Source organism: Pan paniscus, chromosome 11 (genome assembly GCF_029289425.2).
Source record: "Pan paniscus chromosome 11, NHGRI_mPanPan1-v2.0_pri, whole genome shotgun sequence".
NCBI classification, from domain to species: domain Eukaryota; kingdom Metazoa; phylum Chordata; class Mammalia; order Primates; family Hominidae; genus Pan; species Pan paniscus.
This window is the reverse complement of record NC_073260.2, coordinates 93,031,428-93,049,500: the sequence shown is the minus strand read 5'-3', so window position 1 is coordinate 93,049,500 and position 18,073 is coordinate 93,031,428. Positions and strand designations below refer to the sequence as shown.

Genomic DNA, 18,073 nt, shown 5'->3' with positions numbered 1-18,073 from the left:
AACTGGCTGTATCTGTGACTAAAGTGTTTGATCTAATTAGTCCCCCTTCTTGGGAGCCTATAGAATATGTTAAAGATTAATCTATCATTTACTGCCCCCTGTTGTTTGGGTTGTTGAGGACGCATTAGTTCCCTGCATTTTGAGTTTGCACATACATGAATGCATGTGTTGTCAGAATGAGACAGCTCTGAAAGAAAAAGAGGCTCCATAAATATTTGAGGCCAGCTGCTTAGTACTAAAAAAGGCTGAAGCCCACTGAGAACATTACAGCTATGACTGGGCTTAGTGGACAGACCAAGAGACTGTTAAGCTGTGTCCAAGAGGTATCCAAAACAAAAACATAGCCAGGGACATTTGATAAGTGTTTGATGTTTACACAATCACAGAGCAAATATTACTGTCACTTATATTACAAACTGTCTTTAGCTCATCCCAAATACTATCCTGCTTCATTTTTTATGTGTTCTCTATTCTCCCTTCTTGTCTGGAATATATTATTTCTAACATAATGAAGAAAGAAATGCACAGGTCCTCTTTCTCATTGCCCCACTCCTGTATTTAATGCTACACCATTGTTGCATTGACAGTGAACAGCAACAGAGACAAAATTTTGATGTATCTGCCTAAATTTTCCCTCAGAAATATGTATTCGTTTTGGCTAAATCATTCAGTCTTTAATGAACAACTACTCCAGGCATATATAGCCAATGTGGAGAAAGGAATTGGCAGAATGTGATAAAATCAGACAATATCAACTAAATACAGATTTGATGCCTGAATGGACCAATAATTACTAATTCCGTACTTCCTCTTGGATTATGTGATCTTTAATGATATGGTTTGGGGGTGTCCCCACCCAAATCTCATCTTGAATTGTAGCTCCCATAATTCCTACGTGTTGTGGGAGAGACTCAGTGGGAGGCAATTGAATCATGGGGGGCGGGTCTTTCCCGTGCTGTTCTCGTGATAGTGAAAAAGTCTCACGAGATCTGATGGTTTTATAACAGGGAGTTCCCCTATGTAAGCTCTCTTGCCTGCTGCCACGTAAGAGGTGACTTTGCTGCTCCTCCGCCTTCCACCATGATTGTGAGGCCTCCCCAGCCATGTGGAACTGTAAGTCCATTAAACCTCTTATTCTTTATAAATTACCCAGTTTCGGGTATGTTTTTATCAGCAGCGTGAAAATGGGCTAATACATTTAGCTAAGAATTATCCTAAGGATTTATACATGTAGGTGTTTTTAAAGATATACTATATATTTACATATATAATACACATAAATTGTTTTATTGCACTTAATTTAAAACATGCATAGTATATTCATAAGTGGTATAAATGATATTTTGTAAATTACTAAGTGTGAGAGAAATTCCCGGCCAACCCAAGTAGTTACTGAATTCAGTGCCTAATGTTTGCAGAGATTCTGATTTATCCAGGGAACATTTACATGCAGACTATAACAAGTAAGCAAAGCTTTGTCACTCTTCTGATTAAAGGAATTGATTTGACTTTAGGAAGAGTGACTTTAATTAGCTGTGCAAATGCCATTAATTCCAATTAATCTTCTCACACTGTCAAGACAAAAATCCTGGGAGAAGATAAATTGCAGCAAATCAATATAGCCCTTGTTTTTACCAGGAACAGGTGCTCGAGGAAAGAGGAATGTCATTAATGGGTGTCTATATCAAGAAGTATTTATACAAGACAGTAATTCAATGTGAAAAGCTTTTAGATGATTTCTTATATCCTATTTATATATCCATTAATTGTCTTAAATCAAATAGGAAGGGTTTACCAAAGAGATTTTGAAAAATTATTATTATAATTCTATGGAGAACTATGCTACAAATTCAAATCATCTTTACAGTAGAAAATATAAAGACTAAAAACTATGTTCAAATGCATTGTACTCTCTGTGTTATTTAGTTCAAATACAAAGAAAAGCATTCTGGTCAACATGGTAGCAATGATTAATAGTTACTATATTGAACCAAAACACCACAGTAAAATACCAATGAGTATAAAGATAAAGTAAAAGATTTCCATATACTAAAGTGAAAGAGATTGTTCATGTCAATAAGGGGTACTGAAAAAAACATATATTAGTCCAATTATATATATAAACATATGTAGTCCAATTATATATATAAATGACTATATATATGTTTATACATAAAGTTGGACTACATATGTTTATATATAGATGACTGCATGTATTTTTGTATATATAAACGACTACATATATATTTTTTAGTATCTTTTTATATATGGAAAAAATATATATGTAATCCAACTATATACATATATGTAATATTTTCCAAGTTATGATTTCCATTCTTACAAATCACCCTCTCGTTAATTTCTCTAGTCAATTTGTCTTTTCTCTTTTCAAAAAAATATGTTAACCTGATTCTCACTCTAAGAGCATTTAAATTTGCTGATCTTCCATCCAGATCTTTGCATGTTCTGTCCAGCAAGTTCTCTCTCCATGAAGACCATACCACCTAAAGTGACCCCATCTCAGTCTGTCTGTTGGTGAGTTTGTATTTACTATTTAGCACTTACCATATTTGAGGTTGTTTATTTTTTTCTTAACTTGTTACCTCTGTGCTTCTCCCAAGCTCCACCTAGTATAGTTCTCTACCTAGTATAGTGCCTGGACCTCAGTGGGCACTTCATCAATAAATGAATAATAAATAAACAATTCACTAAGCCATGAAAAACAAACATCTTTTAAAAAACAGTAAATTATGTTGATTTATTTATAATTAACATTTATTATGTGAGTTGCGTGTCCCTGAGGCCACCTTCATGCTCTAGGATTTGCTAGAACTCACAGGACTCGGGATAGCTATTATACTCATAGTAACTGTTTTTTATTACAATGGCAGAACAAAAATTAAAATCGTCAAAGGGAAAATGTACATGGGGTGAAGTCCAGGAGAGAGGAGGAGCAAACTTCAGGTGTTCTTCCAGTGGAGACACATAGGGACATACAATTCTCCCAGAAGGGATGCGTGACAACCATGGCCAAAATGATGCCAGTTGAGGGAAGCTCACCTAAGCCTTGAGGTCTACATGCACGTAAGACTCATGTGAACTGACCTCAGCTACTCAGATCCCAGCACCCAGAACAAAAATATGTGTTCACCATAAATCATATTATTAGGATAAACATATCTAGTCACACTTTTCAGGCATACAAAAACATCCTTAGCAGGGAGTATTTATTTTCTAAGGGCTCAGAGGTTATCTCCCAGAAGCCAGTCCTAAAGACAGGGCTTTTTTTTTTTTTTTGGAATGCACAGTGTTTCAGCAACCTAGGCCTGCTAAGTTAACCCTTTCCTCCATGGCTTGTGTGGCATGTCTCCACCTAACTGGCTCAGAATTCTTTCTGATTATCTAAAATATCCTGTCGTAGAGTCCCTAATATCCTCATTTGTTCAAGTTTAATGAAAGTATGATCAGACACATCAGACTCTGAGCCCCAAGGAAATAGGGTCCCAGGGGACTGGGCCTTCTGTTTTCTCCCTAAGTCATCTTCCCAGTCTACCCCAAATCTATTTTGTTTATGTTCATCTCTATCTGCCCCTGACACTTTATGCTTTGCTTGTTATTCCTGATTGAAATTGAAGTCTCTCACCTGGGCTTGGGATTCAATAATTTCCTACCAACTTAGGGACCTTCTCCATCATCAAACCTATTTACTACATTTTTTTTTTTTTTTTTTTTGGCTCTCCCCATCTCTGGTTCCTGCTTGTAATCACATAAATGTCCCAGAGCAATGTCACTAGTAAAACTAACAAAAAAGAAAAATAATAAGAACCATAATAAAAACTTTCTTGAGAAGTTGCGTCACTCACACAATTTTTCAGCCTCGTGTCTTACCTTTGCATGGTTTCCCCAGATGGAGCATATTTGCTGATCAGCTTCCTCACCTCCCACTATTCCTCTGCTTCTAGAACTCTGGTTTCCTCCTCCACCTTCCCACTAAAGTGAGTGTTACCAAATTTACCAGAATCCTCTAATACTCAAAAGTAAGAGTTAATTCTCTATCTTATCTTACATAATTTTCTTTAATATTTGACTTTATTAAACACTCCTTCTTTCAAGAAGCTCTTTACTCCTCCAATTTCTCTGAATCCATTATATTGTATTTCTCCCCTCTTTTTCTACTAGCACCACTACCCACACACTCTCTTTCTGCTCTAATCATTCTTCTCAACCCCCTTCTTCAGTTTCTTCATTTCTAAAACAGAGATAATAATACCTATTTCATGGACTTATTGTTACGAAATTCGGGGGGGTGGAGTTCAAAAACTCACCTAAGATATTATTGTCTCTCGAATAATGTTTTGATTACTTGGAATCCCATGAGGTTGTAATTTATGGCCAAAACACCCTAAATTATATAATTTATTTAATTATCAATGTAATTTATCTTTTTCTTAGAATATTTTATCTTATATAATTTTGGAAATATCCATTATGGCCTTATTTTAAAATTAGAAAGAATGAGGCACAACAAACACGAAATTGTTTCCAGGATCACAGATCAGTAACAAAAACAGATATATGGAATGTTGACTTTACTGGGAGCATTATCGACTTAACTGCACTAACTAATCTTTTGAGTGATTGATTGGTTACAGTTTTGAGTTCTTCCAGGAAAAGTAATTTACATAAACCACAGAACAGCTGGTTAATGAATTTTACTTCTGAGAAGTTGTTGGGAACACATGGTGTGTTCTTCAGGGAAGCACAGAACTCTGTGGCTGCATTTTATAAACAATGATGAAAGTTTTTCAATTTATGAGGAGATATTTTTCTCAAAGTTTAAACTTTATATTAAGAAATTTATATTTAATAATTTAGACACGCACAGTGAGCAGCTGCTTCTTCATTCTTTAAGAATTTACACAATTAATTTCATTTATTTAGTATGTATTTAGTGCCTTGTAAGTTCTTAACATTAGAAGTACCATGCATTCCACTGTGAAAAATACAAAGGCAAATTAGTATAATTATTTCTTAAGTTATATTTTTAAGGGCATCCCAACATTTGTAACACTCAGCTTGTCTTTGATGGAAAAGCTCACATTGATCCCCCTCCCATCAGGGGAATCAAAACTGAAGACATCTGTTTCAAAGTTATCAGCATATAAACAATAGCTAAACCAGGGAGGCAGAAGTCACTGAAGATACAATGATAAGTGAAAGAATAATAAAAATAAGATTGGGTCACTGAACAACACTTTACTTTGTTAGACAGATTAAGACTAAATCTAAACTAAGTCAAAAGGGGTGTCCAGGAAGCCCTACCAAGGAGAATGACCAGCAATAAGTTTAATGCCACTAAAAACCCACAAAAATGGCTCAATGTTTTAAAATTGTGATGACTTCTTTCATTGTTACAACTAAAATCAGTCACCCATATGATCAGTTTTTGCAATGTTATTGTTGATACTCCTAGAGATTTTTTGTTTTCATATTTTTAATTTTCAAAAATTGTTGTAGGTGCACAGTATGTGTATGTATTTATGGGGTACCTGAGATGTTTTGATACAGGCACGCAATGTGAAATAAGCTCATCATGGCAAATGGGGTATCCATATCTTCAAGCATTTATCTTTTGAGTTACAAGCAATCCAATTACACTCCTCAAGTTATTTTAAAATGTACAATTAAGTTAGTATTGACTATAGTTACCCTATTGTGCTATCAAGTAATAGGTCTTATTCATTCATTCTTGTTTTTTATTTTTTTGGACCTGTTAAGCATCCCCACCTCCCCCAGCCCTCCACTACCCTTCCCAGACTCTGATAACCATCCTTCTATTCTCTATGTCCATAAGATCAATTGTTTTGACTTTTAGAACCCACAAATAAGTGAGAACATGTGATGTTGGCCTTTCTGTGCCTGGCTTACTTCATTTCACATAATGATCTCCACCAGTTCCATCCATGTTGTTACAAATGACTGCATCTCATTCTTTTTATGGCTGAATAGTACTCCATTGTGTATAGGTATCACATTTTCTTTATCCATTCATCAGTTGATGGACACTTAGGCTGCTTATGACAGGAAAGGAACCATGAAGAAATAAATCAAACAGCAGGGGATTGGATAGTGAACAGGAAATGAGGAAGTGGGTACAGAGGCTTGAATGTAAAGAAGGGAAATTTTGCTGGAATACATGACCAGAAGTTTGTTACTATTATTGTCTTCATTATTAAATGATACATGAAAAAAAATCCATGCATTCCCTTGGACTGTTATTATTTATTTTCATTCATGCTTCCCAGTGAAATGGCAAGTAACAGGTAGACATTATAATTGCCCCATCTTGTTGTCTCACCTTGTCCCTAATATCAGAATCACATTGCTTTTATTCCTGAGTGCTATTTGTGTTGACCTGATACGTTCTTTAGCTTGGGGTAACTGTTTGGAAAGCTCTGTTTAGTTCACATATTTGTGTCGTAACTGTCATTCTGGATTCTTGTTGTTGAGTCAATGAAGAAGCTTTTGGGGAAGGCTTGGCAGCCATTTTACAGACAGGATCCTGGTGCACAGACTGGACGGTCCAGACAAGCTCTTAGAGAACCTATGCCAGAATATGTACTATCTAATTACAGTATTCCCTTACTATAATAATAATAATAACATCACACAAGTATATAACACATACGGTATGGCAGGCATGCTTCTCTGGCACTCTATGATTCATTTCTTCATCACAACAACTCTGTGAGGTGGGGGCTATTATCTCCACTTTACAGAAGAGGAAATTGAAGTTAAATACTTGTTCCATAGTCATATGATAAATAATAACAATAAACCACAGAGTTCAGATTTGAACCCAGGCAACTGAATCCTGAGCCTAGTTTATGCTCTTAAATCCTATACTACATTGTTTCTAGAGAGGCCACAACGTGGCTGCTTTTAATTCCTGTGCCAGCAACACAATTTGCTTATGTAGGTCAGAAAACAAGAAATGTGCTGAAATTGAAGAGCTCCATTGGAATCGCCTACCTGGGTCAAGGTTGCTGATGTACTCTGAGTGGTTGGAGAGAAAACTAAAGCTCTTATTAATATTTTGAACTGATGTCCCCAAGGTTTGTTGTAATATAATTCTCAAAACTTAAATGCCATCAGACTATACTGAGCAATAAGTACTAGCATGAATCAGAAAACCTCCAACCAAACTCTGTAGTCTTAGACAAATGATCTATTTTCTATGAGCCTCAGCCTTCTCATCTGTAAAATGGGAATAATAATTATCTACTAACCATTTAGAATTGGGGTTTATCATTTAATAAATTTTTATATGAAAGTACCTTGAATATTACATGAATTGGCTTTTATTTTTAATCCTTCAATGAATTTTTTTTTTACCTATAATCCTTTCATGTTTCATCTCAATACTCACTCCCTCATGTCATCATGGACTCTAAAATTCTAAGATAATTAAGGTTAAGACAAAGACCACAAAGTGATAGAATATTTTGAGATTTTTACTGGCTACATGAAGACCTCCTTGCCCTGGAATTCAGACAGCATTCCAGTGCAAACCTGATTCAGAAGAGGATGGTTTATAAAATAGAACTAGTTTTACATTTAGATAGCAAAGCAAGTCCCTTTTCACTAATATCATACCCCTTTCAACACAACACCATACCCATCTCAAAGAGGACAGCCTTGGAGAAAATATCAAGAGAACTGGAAACCTTAACTCTTTTATGTTGTATTGGATAGCTTTTGGCATTGTCAGCATTTACTTATATGCATAAAGAGTTTGTGCTTTAAAAGACAGATATGCATGAGAAATAAATTTGAGATAGAGCTAAAAGCATACCTTTCTATCAGTTTCCCAGCACAGCACTTTTAGGCATAGATGTGAGAGTTGGAGGGATGTATATGAACACATTTCTAGAGATAGACTTAACACATGTCCAAAATTTATTTAGTGGGAAAGGAAAAGAAAATAGAACCTACATATGGCTAGTCATAAAAAAACCGATCTGATTTAGGAGATACCCTATGAGTGAAAAACTGGAGCAAATTTGAAAGGTTTTTGCACTTTCCAAGTCCACAGCTAACAAAATTTTAATATTAGGCCTCCATATCCTTAATGCTATCATAATAATTCACAGCAAATGAAATTTTGATTCAGTTAAATAAAAAGCAATCAAGTAAATAAAAAGCAATCAGATAAATAAGCACACTTAACCCAAATCATAATTTCCCATTATCTTAAAGATGATGTTTCAGGAACATTAAGTAATAAATTATTTTAAAATAAATATTATGACTTTTTTAGATAATTTATAAATTATTTTTGTAAACAAGAAATTCCTTTAAAGTATATTTCTAAAGAGTAAAACTAAAAAAGTCAAAGATGTGGCCGGGTGCAGTGGCTCATGCCTGTAATCCCAGAACTTTGGGAGGCTGAGGTGGGTGGATCATCTAAGGTCAGGAGTTTGAGATCAGCCTGGTCAGCATGGTGAAACCCTGTCTCTACTAAAAATACAAAAAATAGCCAGGCGTGGTGGTGCATGCCTGTAATCCCAGCTACTCGGGAGGTTGAGAAAGGAGAATCACTTGAGCCTGGGAGGCAGAGGTTGCAGTCAGCCAAGATTGTGCCACTGTACTCCAGCCTGGGCAACAAGGGCAAAACTCTGTCTCAAAAAAAAAAAAAAAAAAAGTTGAAGATGCATGTATACTACAACCTAGCAATACCACATTTCGTATAGAAAAAAACTACTCGAATATAAAATAGGCATAAAATCTAATTGGCACTGTTTTTATTAATACTAAAACAGGAACACAGCCTTACTGTGTCCTTCACTCAGGAAATGTAATAAAACATTCTAAGGCTGCTCAGATGAATAAATTAGATGTATGAGTATCAAAATAATAAATCTTTTAAAAAAGTTAAAGTGTGATAATATTCACGTATTTTTCTACAAAGAAATGTAGCAACATTACAAAAAAAAAAAAGCTAAAGAATAATAACATGCCCTTTTCAGAGAGTGATTCATTTTGTAGGAGAAGTTATTACTGAAAGTATTGGTGAAGGTGAAGGACGACACTTTATGTGAATTTATAACATGTTCTCTTTTGTATCAGAAAAAAGATCCCTCAGCCAATTTTTGGTCAAATAATATCTATTTAAATGATTGATGAGAACATGGGTACCTGTTTTTTTTTATTCTTTCTGTATTTTGAAATATTTTGCAAGTTAAATAACTATTGTGAAAATAATATAAAAGTGGCAACAGAAAGACAGCTATTATAGCTGCTCTATTAACAAGTTGTTCAACATCTGAAAGGTGACACTCTTCTAGACAGTTGTGAGGCTGGGGGACAGGGTAGAATTCAAGTTGTTGGGAGGCTGTGCATAGTCACTAAGTTCCCTTCTGTTTCAAAAATATATGATTCTATGAAATAAATATGAGAAAATCCTTTTGCTGTAGTTTAAAAAAAAAGTCGCCTTGAACTAAAATGAACATATAATTCTAAAAGCATTGTGGCTTATTTTGGCTCTGCTGGCTTCAGGATTGTTTTATTCTCATATTGAGAAATGAAGCAAGCCACCACTAGTAAATGAGTGCAGTGGACCCTATCAGTACCCTGCCAAGATCTCCTGGGACCCCTTCCACTTTTTCTATGCATCCCTCCCTTGCCATGTATGTGCTTTTGCTTCTAATAACTAGCATCTGTGATTGCCTTCAAATGCCTCAGGCTACTTGAGCCACCGTTGCCTGCTCAGACAGTAGAAAGTGCTTGATGTTTGATTTTCCCCACCTCAGGGCAGTCACAGCCAATGACTGATGGAAAGTGTGAGGTAATGCATGTGTGAATTAGCTTGATTTAGCCACTCCACAATGTCTCCATATAGCAAAACATTATGTTGTATACGATAAATATATAATTTTTGTCATTTTAAAAAATAAACATTAAAAAATAGAAATCCCACCTCCTCACAGAAGAAACTCTGAGGTATAGTTTGCACAACAGAGCTCCCCATGGCATCAGACTGGAGCCAGGATTTTACCTAAAATTGCATCCTTGTTTGACCTCTTCCTTTTCCTGGTTCTGCTTTTTGCACTCCCTTACTGTTTTCTCCTGGGAACACTTAATAAAGTATTTGCTTGCAAATCCTTGTCTTAGGGTCTGCCTGAGGAAGTCTGAGGCAAAACAAGCAATTAATGAATGTATTCATTCTTTTAACATGACACTTCGTGGATCAAATCATTTTTGTCAGTTTTGTCAGTCAAATATGATCATCTCTAAGTTCTCATGAATTCATATCTAGGTCCTATGTAAAAACAGGACTTTGAGTAAGAAATGAACAAATTTCAGGAAAATCTCAGAAAACACAGGAGGACACTTAAGGTCCCCTCTGTTAGAGTATAATATTAAGAGAAGAAGTAGGGTTTATTCTACCCCATGTTATCACGGGCCACTTGATAGGTTTAAATTCTGTGCCCTCTTTTCCAGCAGCTCCTAGAAAGAGATGGCAGAAGTCATAGTGCCAGATGGTCTGCTGTTGTGCCTGGCACGTGATGTCAGTAGGCCTTGGCAGCATGGTGGCACTCAATGAAAGGAACAGAAGCACTCAGCCATCATGTTGACACTTGGCCAACGCAGCAGTACACAAGTGGCTGTGGCACTGGTGCCCAGAAGAGCAGAGCTGCCTGGTGGGCAGACATTTCCTAGCATAGGTAACAAAGGCGATATCTGACAGATGCCATATGGTACCTGACTGAGCAGTTCTGAGAACACATGTGAGTGACTCTTTGGATAAGGATTTTGCAGAGGGCTAGAGGGTGGCCTGAAGAGTCAGAGATTAGTGTCAATGGAATGGGATACTATTACTATGGTCCATTCATACTCTCAGCATGGAGAAATAGTCTATTGGCTTGTCATCAGAAAGGACAGGGAAAACTGTTTGAAGCCTATGGCCTCAATTATTTTTTCTAAAATGTGTAAGGCGAGAAATGGCATTGCTTTTATGAAGCATTTACATTTCTAAGAATGAATGATGGGTGAGTGAATTGTACTTAGGCATCAAAGTTGGGAATATCTAATGTGAGAAAAAGGTAAGGGAGTTAATTAAAGGACAGATACAGAGATTGCCACACATCAAAGGCCAGGTTGTGATAAAAAGTCATAAATGTGTAAATATATCCAGTGAGCATAATGATAGATTTTCTTCATAAATGTTAAATGTAGTGTTAAAGATGTTTAGATTTCTTGAGGTTTACAAATGAGTAGGCAGGTACTGCATAAAGATTCTCGATCACACACAGCTTCATTTAGGTCAAACAACACACAGCTGTAACTCAACACACCCTAATTTTTGCACAATTAGTGTATTTTTATTTTAGACAACAGAACAAAGTGAATTAGTCATCCTGCAACTTGAATAGATGAACATGACTTTCTCTCACCTTAATGGAATTTCACCCCACAACTTTGAATTAATGTGCTAGGTAATAAGAAATCATGCTCTTGGCTATTTAAATTATAGAGCATTATCTCATAACTAAAAATAATCAGTTGTGGCATTTAAAAAATTATTTTATTCCAGTTACACTTCTGTACAGAAAATAATAATATTCATAAAAGCATCTGCTACATTTAATATATATTGCTTTGAAATGTACGTACAAATAGATGGTGAGTAAAACCAATTCTGGTCTAATATCTATGATTTATCATTCCTTTTATCAGTAATTACTATATTTCTCTATACTAAGTTTTAATGTGTTAATATCTTACTTTCATTTTAAAATTGTTTCCTATATTATACAGCAACTTCAGTAGTTACACGTATGCAAAATTGTTTAAAATACAAGGTTTCCTTAGCTTCTCTCCTAACAAGGGACTTTTAATATCCATTGGAATATACTTTCTGCAGATGTGTTTTTTGAAAATTATACAAATAGAAATAATTTGGTTACTTTATCAACCAAAAATCTTAGGTCTAGGGTGTCTTTTGAAAGCACTGTGTTAAAACTGCAAATCCTGAGAATATATTCACTAGATTTTCAATAATACTCTGGCAATAAAATTTTATAATGCTGTTTGCCATTCGATTATTCTTAGTGTCGGATGGGAGAGGAATTATTACTTTAATTATTAATTATTAGAAGCCTGTGCTATTTGGAGGACAGAAATGTGGGATATTTTTATACTATACAACATTTCCTATATCTTTTGACTCTGTATCCAGGCCTGATGACAGAGGGCTCACCAAGAATTGCAAGTTTCCAAGTGTCTCAACTTCCCATTTCCACATGTCCTCAAAACTCTGCCACTGCAACAAAGGGTTAGACAAAATAGTTTGCATTCTAGTAGACTGAATCTTTCTTTGCTATTTACAAGGATGGGGCAAATTTCACTTTACTAAGTACAGAAGTGAACTTCGGGAAGTGTCACGTTGAGAGAAAAATGTATCCTTTTGGCTAAGTGAATGAGATTTACTCTCAGAGACAGGTAAGATATGAATTTTTATTTTTCCACTTAGTTAAAAACTTGAGCATTGCACAAATCAATAATTCCTTCACTAAATGCATCAACCCATAATGTAACCCATAACTGTAAGTCCCTGGTAACATGAAATAATCATATTACATAATCATATGTGTCCTAAGGCGTCAGTATGTGTAGTGGAAAGCAGGCATATTGTAATGGCTAATTTTATGTGTCAACTTGGCTGGGCATGGTGCCCAGTGATGTGGTCAAACATTCTAGACAGTTCTGTGAGGGTGTTTTTGAATGAGATTAACATTGAAATCAGTGGGATTTGAGTATAGTGGATTGCTTTCCACAATGTAGGTAGACCTCATGCAATCAATTGAAGGCCTGAATAAAACAAAAGACTGGCCTCCTCCCAAGCAAGAGGTAATATTGCAGCAGATGACCTTTGGGTTTGAGCGTGTATATATATACACATACATAAAATGCTTTTGTTTCTCTGGAGAATAGTAATACACTTCTATTTTTTCATTTAGATATTATAGGTTTAAATTCCTCCTCCACTGTGTAAGTATTGCACAGTGTGGAAGATTATCTAATGTCCCTTAGTCTCAGTTTCTTTATCTATAAAGATAATTTTTAAAAACACTAGTTATATACAATTCTCAGCACCAGTAATGACCACGCAGCTGAAACGAAAAGGTGAAAATTTCTCTTTCTGTACTCTATATTGTATTTATGTTTCTGGCTCTTACATATGAGATTATAAATTATTTGAAGGAAATGAGCACATGTTATACTTCTTTTTATCACTAAGCATTTAAGACATAACTTCTAGTGGACTGAAAATAGAGAATAAAACTGTTTATATATTAATGGAAAATGACATTATGTGATTTGAAATCGGGCCTGATATTTAATGATTTATTTTTTCCAAACTCTATAAATCATTCTTATTATTTGATGAAATTCCTACACAGCATTGCAGTTGTGCTCACAAATATGTCACTGGACAAATTCAGAATAAAGAGGCAGGAAAATGGACTATGCCTCAAAGGGAACTGCAAAGGTATATAGTCAAGGGGCACAGATACAGGGAGAAGTAAAGAATTGGGGCAATTGGAAATCAATCTGCCTCAACAATAACTGTATATTAGAAAGATATTTGATAGTCAAAGATAAATCTCATACAATTAAAAAGTGGTAGGGCAGTGGGAAGATAGAAGGAAGCATAGTAAAATATATAGCCTGCATGAAATAGAGGAATTACAGATATTTTATGAATATATAATTATAAAGGTAAGCACTAAAGTATATCATTGTTCATAAACTTCTTAAATATTAGAATAACTTACTTTAAATATGAAAAGTAAAACCTCAGGAGCTTGAAGCTGCAGTGAGCACAGAGAGAAATCCAAAGCAAAAATTTTAAATGGAAAAAAATAACATAAGACCAAACTTATTTTCATATCAATAAATTTAAATGGTATAAATGCAGTTATTAAAATAACTTCAAATGGGTTAACAAAGCAAAACTCTATTCATGAAATGGATGAGACACATCTAAAAGAGAGTGATTAAAAAAATAAGAATAAAAAGAGAAAATGATTCAACTTGAATAAGCAACTTTTAACAAAACTATTAATAATAGCATTATTATAAATGCTAAGAGAAAGAATGGCATGTCAAATTTAAATGAATATATAATTCTGTAGAAGTGTTTTTAAAATGACTATAAAATATATTTTTAAAATATTATAAGGCAATATTGCAATAATTCATTCATTTTTTAAAAAGTTCAACAAAGTAAAGTGATTCTTTTATACTACAAAGTAAGCCAAGATTGTCCAATCTAGTGTAACAATTTGATGTCATTTTTAAATTACTTCACTTAAAATAATATTTGATAAATGGGGTTCTATTTATGTGAAAGTGGCAACAAACTACAGAAGTACTAATAACCAGAGCTGCAATAAAGCAAATTTTTGTTTTCAAATAAATGTTTCATTTGATTGGGAATATCAGCATTAAGATTATTTCAAAGTTTTAGTCATAAAATAAATATTTGTACATGAGTACATATACTAGGAATAATCTTAAGAGTTTACAAAAAGTATTTGCTGAATATTAAAGTAGGATTTGGAAGAAAAACTTTTAACTTGTAGAATGGATCACATTAAATATAATCTCAAAGTACATGAGAGCAAAAAGGTGAAACAATCAAAATTATTTTACTATCTTAAACATTGACTTTTAACACTTCAAATTACTATAGATAAATTAATCCAAGGTATATTTAATAATGGTATCTACACATATTATTTAAAAATTATTAATGAAAAGCACTAATTGTTAAATTATATAAAAATGAATCTTTGCATTTCAATACCTTATTTAAGACCAGAATTTGAACATTATGCTAAACTACTTAATACATTAAAGTGACAGGCACTGGAAAGGCCATTACTCAAACATCCTGAATTAATCTGCTTGAACTGCCACAGCAAAATACCATCCACTGTTGAAGTTTATTTTCTCACAGTTCTGGAGTTGGAAGTCTGAGTTTAGGGTGCCAGCACAGTGGTATCCTAGTGAGGGCTCTCCTTGTGGCTTGCATATGGCCACCTTCTCCCTGTATTCTCATATGGCTGAGAGAGAGAGAAAGAGAGACAGCAATCTCTATGGTATCTCTTTCTATAAGGGTACTTGCCATCACGTGGGCCCACTCTCATAACCTTATCTAAAGCTAATTACCTCCAAAAGGGCCCATCACATTGGAGGGTTAGGGCTTCAGCATGTGAATTTTTTCTTGTATTTAAGGAAAACAAAAAGCTTATAAAGTATGAGACAAGAAAAGTAGAGCAGTCTGAGCTATGTGAGGTAAGCAAAATTTATCAGGTCCAGAGAGATTAGAGTATGAGAAAACTTCGGTCATGTAAACTTCCACCCTTCTGTTCTCCCACCCTGGCACCCATGCCCCAGGGCAATAGTTTAAAAGCATTTTGTTCTTTTCTTCTCTGTAGTTTCTTGACTAGCTGCCACACCCATTATCTTCAAGTTCCTGGAATGTGTGATACAGGGAACAATGTATAACCAATCAATAGGTTATGTTGTTTTAATATTAGTATAAATTACTGGTACACAACTTAGGAACTGCCTCTTTCTTTCTCCTTTAAATACTCAACTTGCATCCATGCTCCCAGTGTTACTCAGTCCTCAAATTTGGCCCAAATAAACTTTCTATTTTTATGAATTTTGCCTCAATTTCTTCTTTTAGCTTGACAAGTACTAGTCACAATGACTTTATCAATGACATCTATTACTGCTGCTACTACTACTACTTGCAACAATACTATGTACTATACTCTCTTAAGCAATAGGCATCACTAAAAACAGAATTATAAAATGCACACAAAATTGTCTGGTTTGTGGAAATGATTCATTACAATGTTTTCTAAGTTCTGAACTCACCAAAAATGAACATAGAAACTTCATGACAACAAACATATAAGTTCAATTGTTGGCAAATCACAGCTGGAATACACACCTTAGGCTTGTTACATAAATTGTCTATTTATTTTCTTTTCCCTCAACTGTCTCATGCACTAATCCCTGGTCACACACTAGGCAATGGCAGAGCTGGACTAACTTATCTCCTAATACCACAGAAGCAGCAGGAACAGAGAGAAAGATTGTTTATGAACTGTGGCAAGCCATACAAAGGAATAAGAAAGAAGATGAGGGGTATGGGGACAGGTTGACTTCTCCCCATTCAGAACTGTTTTTCCCATTCTTACCCAGTTATTTACCACAGATCACATCTTCTGTAAAGAAAAGAAAGTATGGATTGAAAAATTCAGAAGCTCTCTCCCTCACATTTCTTTTTTTTTTTTTTTCTCTCCGCCTCCCGGGTTCACGCCATTTTCCTGCCTCAGCCTCCCGAGTAGCTGGGACTACAGGCACCCGCCACCACACCCAGCTAATTTTTTGTATTTTTAGTAGAGATGAGTTTTCACCGTGTTAGCCAGGATGGTTTCGATTTCCTGACCTCGTGATCCGCCCACCTCGGCCTCTCAAAGTGCTGGGATTACAGGCGTGAGCCACCGCGCCCAGCCTCTCCCTCACATTTCTTAGATGACTGACTAAAACTCCTATTTAATGGACAGAGTCAGGAAAAGAGGGAAAGAGAGTCGCTTCCTACAAAGCATTATATTTAAAAAACAACAGTAGTCTTGGCACAGTGGCTCACATCTGTAATGTTTGGGGGAGCTGAGGTGAGAGGATTGCCTTGAGACTAGGAGTTCAAGACCAGCTTGAGCAACATAGCTAGGCATCTTCTCTGCAAAAAATAAAACATGACCTGGGTATGGTGGTGTGCACCTGTAGCCCCAGCTACTTAGGAGGCTGAGGCCAGAGAATCTGGACCTCTGAAGCCCAGAGGTTTGAGGCTGAAGCGGGCTGATTGCACCACTGCCTTCCAGCCTGAGGTGACAGAATGAGACTCTGTCTCTAGAACAACAACCAAAAAATTGATTTCAGAATAACTTACCAATCTTATTCATTCTGAACAAATTTTCTATGATTATTTGAGGTCAGAACTATAGGAAAATGGCTGAGCAGAGCTCCTCCCCTTGATGAATGAGAAAAGGAGAGATAAGGAGAAACAGAAGTTTCGTAGAGTAAAATGTATGGTAGGAAAGTTTCTCAACTATAAAGCATGTACTATATATATGCATGTATGCGTGTGTGTGTGTGTGTATATATATATACACACAGAGAAGTATATATGTATATATATATACAAAGAGAAGTCAAGATAGAGGAATGATCTTGTTGATAAGAGGAAAATGAGAAACAAATCCATATATATATATGCCTCTATAAGTAACCAAGCTGCTTGCTTACATGACTTTTCTGGATAGTTGGTTCCATAGCAATCATGAGTACAAATTGTGTGTAATATCACATTTATACTAGCAGATTCATGGTTTTCCTGCCATGATTTGTAGTCTTCTTGGGTCATCATTTATTAAACCCTAAGTAGAATCTGAAAAACTTGTACTGATACCAACAAGTTTCTTATGTGAAAGATATTTTGAAATTTTTTTTTCTGAGTAGAATGTACCTCAGTTCTCAGTTTCCTCTACAGTCCTATATTTTGAGGGAAACTAGCAGTTCTAAAGGCGAGTTGTAGTGGACAATTGTTAGTTTTGACTTTCAAGAATCTGTTACCCATTTTTGGAAGCTCTACCCCAACTTCCTGCTGAGACATCACCCACTCTTGGAAGGGCTCTCAGTTCCTGGATTTTGTTTAGTTTCCTTCACCCCTATCTTGAGGGATGGAGCATATAACCCAGTCCTACATTAGTCTCTGCCTTGCATTCTCCTGCCTACATTGATTAGTTCATGGACAGTTGCAGCCCTGAATCTATTGCAAGAGCCTCAAGAAAGAGAAGTCAAGATAGACGAATGATCTTGTGGACAAGAGGAAAATGAGAAACAAATCCAAACAATGCCTTTTTCTTATCTAATAGCTAAAGGCCTCAGGCTTTTCTAGAAGCTGTTCCCACTGCCTAGAACTTGGTTT

The 18,073-nt window shown here is 35.4% G+C and overlaps 1 long non-coding RNA gene across 1 annotated transcript in view; it reads left to right on the top strand.

Annotated features, from left to right (window-relative positions):
- Positions 1-1,027: 1,027 nt before the first annotated feature.
- LOC134728595 (uncharacterized) overlaps positions 1,028-18,073 on the top strand; it is a 29,398-nt gene continuing 12,352 nt past the window's right edge. The window contains exons 1-3 of the long non-coding RNA XR_010109185.1: positions 1,028-1,113; positions 2,454-2,535; positions 12,847-12,912. This is a non-coding gene — a long non-coding RNA (uncharacterized LOC134728595). The remainder of the gene's footprint in view (positions 1,114-2,453; positions 2,536-12,846; positions 12,913-18,073) is intronic.